Below are 7,230 nucleotides of genomic sequence, written 5' to 3' on the forward strand. Positions count from 1 at the left end.
GCCCATGTGACACGGCCGTGTGACGTGATTGTCAGTCCGTGTTCAATTCGTTAAATTGTACACGGCTGTGTGGATCAATGGCCAGGCCGTGTGAATCCTGAAAGCCTTGGTCGACACCCTCGAAAGACATAGGTGTGTGAGCTGCCCATGTGGCAAGGCTTAGGCCGTGTTATCTTCTCGATTTGGTCGTTTTGTCCCTTTTTGGCTCATTTTTGGCTCCTTTTGACTCTTGGTGCTCTCCTGAGTACAAGACATGAAATTAAAGCATTAGGAGCATCGAATTCACCAATTCTAATAAGAAATCATCTATAAAATGCATTAAACATGGGGTAAAAATATGTATAAATTACGGTTTATCAAATACCCCCACACTTAAGGATTTGCTTGTCCTCAAGCAAAATTTTCAACTCATAATCAAAATAAAATCCTTCTCATGGCATGAGTGGGTTAATCCTAAGTGCCTTAATCAATTTGATATATCAAATCAAATGGTGTGGTCTCGACATGCATAATCAAGCAAGTTAACAGTTCAATACTGACGCACTCAAAGCAATAATAAAAGTGAGCATAAAAGGATGAATAGATGCTTAAAAGGCTTAAAAATCTCACAAAAAATTATGGCTTTTTGATGTTTAGACTCGTGAATTCTAATTCAAAGTAATACCTAGACTTGGGGAAACAACTTATAATTTAATTTCTTAAAAAAATCAACTTATCATGCTTGATACTCTAATGTCTTCAGGTTTAAATAATCAATGCATAAATCCTTATGTTTTAATTCGAGATATATCAATCAAAATCATAAATCAATTAAAATTTATCCTAAATATGATATGCGAGTTTTTCATGAGAACAAGGTGATTATTTAGGGATCTTTTTCTGATAGTGAATTAAATACCCCCCACACTTAAGATGTACATTACCCTCAATGTACAATGATAGATGTTAGAGAATAAAAATTAGATAGGGAGAGAAGTGAAACTTCCTGTATGATGAATTCCTCGAAATTAGAGTTTTGGAGAGTGAACGGTTTGAGAGTGGAGGAGGATACTCCGGTAGTCATAGAGGTTCATTAGGCCATAAGTCTTGCGCCAAAAGAATATTATATCTAGTGGTAGCTATGGTCGTGGTCGAGCAAGACATGGCAGTCGTGGAGAACCTTCCCCAGTGGAGTTGTAGTTCCTATGTGGTGATAAGCTTAGGAGTTCTATATAACTGTGATAAAATCAGGAACTTTTTAGAAGATATTAGAAAGTATAAGGATTTGAAAAGAAACAACTAAAATAAAGAATAAAAATAAAATTCTAAAATCTAATAAAAATAATAGATATAGTTTCAATAATAAGTAAAAATAGAAAGTAATAAATAAATATTTCTAAACATCTTCATCGCTGGATGGTTCGCGAGGCGAGACTGGCGATGAGATGGAAAGGTGCTAACAACTCTACCGTAGAGTAGCATCAATGTTGTCAAATTGTTGAAAACAATAAAGCTCGACTCGGGTGAGGCGCTCAGAGATGTTAGCATATGAAGCTGCCACATGAACTAGACAAGAGGGTAGTGGTGGCTGAGAATAGGGATCAGGGAGTGGAGAAGGGGAGATTTCGGCTAGGGCTTCGGAAAGGAAGAAGAAAATGAACAGTGATTTTCTTATATAGGGGGCACACGGCCTAAGGCCACGCGCGTGTACTTATGAGGGTGAGCCCGTGTGTTTCGAATTTTGCAATTTTAGGTTGTGATTGGTTATTCTCCGCGCCCGTGTGTCTTGGACATGTGTGGTACATGACCCTATCGCACGGCCGTGCCTAGCTTTGTTCACTTCTCCCACGCCCGTGTGTTATGGTAGCACGCCCGTGGATTATTGTACAGGCTGAAGGGCACGAGCATGTCGCCCGCCCTTGTCGAAGAAACAAAATCGAGCCTTGTCCCTGGCACGCCCATGGGTTTCCATCCCCATGCCCGTATTTTTCCTATCGAGTGTACCGACACGACCGTGTCGGACGGCCGTGGAGATTTATCGCACCACGTGTTTTAGGGAAATCATTTACCCTGTTTTCACACGGTCGTGTTTCCCTCCGTGTTGGGCACACGGCCTTAAGCACGGCCATGTTACCGGTCGTGTGATGCTAGGAACCTGTGCTTCAAATACTCTATTAATGACCTAAATGTTTAAAACTTGAATTTAAAATAATTTAAAATGGTTAGTACTGGGGTTGCCTCCCGAGAAGCGCTTGTTTATAGTCTAAGCTCGACTGTTACCTTGTTAGTATACTCAGGGCAGTTTGTGGAGTCGTAACTCCTCTCCATTGACTTTAAAATCCTCACCATTATAAAGTTTGAGACATTTTCCGTTACTTTGAAAGTACCATATGATGGGTGACTTACCTCTATTGTGCCATATGGATGAACAGATTGAATTATGAAGGGTCCTGACCATCATGATTTTAGTTTCCCGGGAAACAATTTGAGTCTTGAGTTGTATAGTAAGACAAGATCTCCAACTTCAAATTGTTTCTGTTGCTTTAAACGAACATCATGGCACCGCTTTGTTGCTTCCTTGTATAGGCGTGAATTTTCAAATGCATTGGCTTGGCATTCATCTAGCTCATTCAACTGCATCAACCTATTTTTTCCTGCAAGTTCGGGATCAAGGTTTAGAAATTTAATAGCCCAAAAAGCTTTATGCTCTAGTTTGAATGGGTGATGACAACTTTTGCCATAAATAAGTCTATAAGGTGATGTCCCTATAGGAGTCTTAAAAGTGGTTCTGTAAGCCCATAAGGCATCATCTATTTTTGTTGCCCAGTCTTTTCTATTTGATTCTACTGTTTTTTCAAGGATCCGTTTGAGTTCTCGGATTGCTACTTCAGCTTGTCCATTAGTTTGAGGATGGTATGGGGTGGTCGTTCTATGATGAACTCCGTATTTCTTAAGGGTTTTTTCAAATTGGGTATTACAAAAATGAGTGCCCCTATCACTAATAATTGTTCTAGGTGTTTCGAATCTCGAAAAGAGTTTTTTAAGGAAATGTACTACCACTCTAGCATCATTAGTAGGTAGAGCTTGAGCTTCTACCCATTTGGACATGTAGTCAACTCCTACTAAGATATATTTATTTCCAAATGAACTGGGGAATGGGCCCATGAAATCGATACCCCACACGTCAAATATTTCACAAAAAAGCATATAGTTTTGAGGCATTTCATCACGTTTAGATATGTTACCTATCCGTTGGCATTTGTCACATAAAGTAACATTCCTGATAGCGTCTTTGAATAACGAAGGCTAATAAAAACCTGATTCAAGTATTTTTTTTGTGCGGTCTTTGTTCCACTATAGTGTCCTCCGATTGGCCCTGAGTGGCAGTGTTCCAATATTTTCTATATTTCTGATCCTGTAACGCATCTTCTGATGACTTGATCTGCACATCTGCGAAATAGAAAGTCCCCAAAGTAGTTTTTTACATCATTAAATAATCGCTTCTTTTGCTGGTGTGTTAACCCTTTTGGGATAATGTTAGTAGCTAAAAAATTCGCTATGTCTACAAACCAAGGTACCTCGGAGTCAGATATAGCAAAAAATTGTTCTTCAGGGAACGAATCATTTATTTTCACGTCATCTAGTTCTCTGGTATTGTTTTCTCGAGCCTGGACAGATGATCAGCCGCTAGATTTTCAGCTCCTTTCTTGTCCTAAATTTCTAAGTTAAATTCCTGCAAAAGGAGAACCCATCAGATGAGTCGAGGTTTTGCATCGGTTTTAGTTAAAAGATAGCGAAGGGTGGAATGGTCAGTGTAAACAACAACTTTAGACAATATGAGATATGATCGAAAATTATCAAAAGCAAAAACCACAGCTAGCAACTCTTTTTCTGTGGTAGTATAGTTTTCTTGTGCAGCCGTTCAGGTTTTGCTGGCGTAATAGATAGGTTGAAAATGCTTGTCTCTTCGCTGTCCCAGTACTACACCTACTGCAAAATCACTCGCATCACACATTAGTTCAAATGGCAAGTTCCAATCAGGTGCAATTATAATTAAAGCATTAATTAATTTATCCTTTAAAGTATTAAATGCTTCTAAACATTCCTGATTGAAGTTAAAAGATATATCTTTTTCTAGCAATTTAGTTAAAGGCTTAGATATTTTTGAAAAATCCTTAATGAATCTTCTATAAAAACCAGCATGACCTAAAAAGCTTCTAATAGCCTTAACTGAACTAGAAGGTGGTAATTTCTCGATTGTTTCTACTTTAGATTTATCCACCTCAATCCCTTTACTAGAAATTTTATGCCCTAGTACAATACCTTTTTGAACCATGAAGTGGCATTTCTCCTAGTTAAGAACAAAGTTTGTTTCTTCACATCTTATTAAAACTCGTTTTAAATTTTTAAGGCAGAGATGGAAAGAGTTACCGAATACCAAAAAATCATCCATGAAGACTTCCATGATATCTTCCACGAGTTCGTCGAATATAGCTATCATACAGCGCTAAAAAGTAGCAGGGGCATTACATAATCCAAAAGGCATTCTACGATCAGCGAATGTACCATATAGGCATGTGAATGTCATCTTTTCTTGATCATCAGGAGCTATTGGGATTTGGAAGTAACCATAGAGTCCATCTAAGAAGCAGTAATACATGTGTCCGGATAATCTTTCTAACATTTGGTCAACGAATGGCAAGGGAAACTGATATTTTCTTGTGGTGTCATTTAGTTTCCTGTAGTCTATGTAAACTCTCCATCCTGTAACCGTTCTTGTTGGGATTAGCTCATTCTTCTCATTGGTCACAATCGTCATGCCTCCTTTCTTGGGGACAACCTGTACTGGACTTACCCAAGAACTGTCAGAAATAGGATAAATAATTCCAGCATCTAGAAGTTTAATTACCTCAGCGTTTACAACTTCCTTCATGTTGGGGTTCAGACGTCTTTGAGCTTGCACATATGGTTTGTATTCATCTTCCATTAAAATTTGGTGGGTGCAAAAAGAAGGACTGATTCCTTTAATGTTAGAAATTTTCCATGCTATGGCCTTCTTATGTTCTTTTAATACTTAGATTAATTACTCTTTCTCCTTGGGTTGCAAATTAGAAGCAATAATAACTGGTAATGTAGAATTATTTCCAAGGAATGCATTTTCTAAATGGTTTGGTAATTGTTTAAGTTCCAGTTTGGGTGGCTCCTCAATCGAGGGTTTTTGCTTAAGTTCATCGTTGATCTTAATACCCTCGTATTCTACTTGTCTTGACAGATGGTTATTAGGTTCCTCACCTATCTCCTCGTCTTGAGTTGGACATGGTTCTGTCGTCTCCTCTTGTACAATTTCCTGAAAAGAGTCTTGAGTAATATGATCAATAGAGTCAATGAAATAACATGAATCATCTTGTTCCCTAGAGAATCTCATAGCATCATAAATTTTAAAGATCATTTCCTCGTCACCTACTCTAAGTACCAATTTACCGTCACCAACGTCAATCACGGCTCTAGTAGTGGCTAGGAATGGGTGCCCTAAAATTAAGGGTACTTCCACATCTTCATCCATGTCAAGCACAACAAAATCAACAGGGAATATAAATTTATCTACTTTTACAAGTACGTCTTCTATAATACCCCTGGGATATTTAAAAATCTATCGGCTAATTGAATACTCATCTTAGTGGGTTTAGGTTCCCCAAGACCAAGCTGTTTGAACATTTTATAGGGCATCAAATTAATACTAGCGCCTAAATCAGCTAGTGCTTTTTCAATTTTCAGATTACCAATTAAGCAAGGGATAGTAAAACTTCCTGGATCTTTTAGTTTGGTTGGGAGCTTATTCTGGAGTATGGCGGAGCACTCCTCGTTGAGTTCTACTGTAGATAAGTCCTCAAACTTTCTTTTATTTGTTAAAAGCTCCTTTAAAAATTTTGCGTATGTAGGCATCTGCGAGATAGCTTCAACAAAGGGTAAGTTGATACGTAATTGTTTAAAAAGTTCAAGAAACTTACCGAATTGTGCATCAATGCTATCTCTCTTGAATTTTGCTTGATATAGAACCGGTGGTGAATATTCCTCTGGTACTGGTTTGCCACTATTTTCGAGTTTTTCTTCCCTCCTTTCACTTTCCACGACTTTTTATGCTAACCTTTTTTCAGATTCCGCTAACACTTTCCCACTCCTTAGCGTAACTGCTTTGACATGCTCTCTGGATTTGGTATTACTAAATAAATTTTCTGATGGTCTTTTAGAGATTAGTTTAGACAGCTGGTTTATCTGAGTTTCGAGTCCTTGGATCGATGCTTATTGATTCTTAAGTGCTGTCTCGGTATTTTGGAAACGGGCTTCTGACACCGAGATGAATTTAGAAAGCATCTCTTCAAGGTTTGATTTCTTCTCCTGTTGATAAGGTGGCTGTTGAAAACCCTGAAGATTTTGTGGCTTTAGATTTCCTTGGCCTCCCCAGGAAAAATTTGGGTAGTTCCTCCAACCTGCATTATAAGTATTACTGTATGGGTTATTTTGAGATCTAAAGTTATTATTACCCATATAGTTGACTTGTTCCTCTTCGGTTGTGGGATTGAAGAATTGATATTCTGTATGAACACCTCCTCCGCTTAAGTCACACCTCATTACTGGATGTACCTGCGTAGAACCAAGAAAACTATCAATCTTTTTACTGTGAAGTTCTACCTGATTAGAGAGCATGGTGACTGAATCGATGTTATAGGCGCCGACTATTTTTGTTGGCTTTGTCCTCATAACTTGCCACTGATAGTTGTTCAGTGACATCTCCTCTATGAATTCATAGCCATCTTCTGGTGTTTTATTGTTGATGGTTCCGCCAGCAACTGCGTCAATCATTTGTCTTGTTGAGAGATTCACACCATTGTAGAACGTTTGAAGTTGCAGCTAAAGTGGTAACCCATGGTGAGGGCACCTTCTCAATAAGTCCTTGTATCTCTCTTATGCATTGTAAAGTGTTTCTAAATCCATCTGCACAAAAGAAGATATATCATTACGCAATTTAGCCGTTTTAGCTAGCGAAAAATATTTTAGTAAAAATTTCTCATTCATTTGTTCCCAAGTAGTGATAGACCTCGTGGTAACAAGTTCAACCACTGTTTAGCTTTTTTTCTCAGTGAAAAGGGAAATAACCGAAGACGAATGGCATCATCAGAAACACCATTGATTTTGAATGTTTCGTAAAATTCAAGAAAATTTGCCAAGTACGTGTTGGGATCCTCATCCTGC

The 7,230-nt window shown here is 38.2% G+C and overlaps 1 non-coding gene across 1 annotated transcript; it reads left to right on the forward strand.

Moving 5' to 3' along the window:
- Nucleotides 1-6,898: 6,898 nt before the first annotated feature.
- Nucleotides 6,899-7,005, forward strand: LOC121210772 (small nucleolar RNA R71). Its single transcript, XR_005905888.1, has one exon. It is a non-coding gene; the product is annotated as a small nucleolar RNA R71 (small nucleolar RNA).
- Nucleotides 7,006-7,230: the final 225 nt, after the last annotated feature.

This window comes from Gossypium hirsutum, chromosome A11, assembly GCF_007990345.1.
Source record: "Gossypium hirsutum isolate 1008001.06 chromosome A11, Gossypium_hirsutum_v2.1, whole genome shotgun sequence".
Lineage (NCBI taxonomy): Eukaryota > Viridiplantae > Streptophyta > Magnoliopsida > Malvales > Malvaceae > Gossypium > Gossypium hirsutum.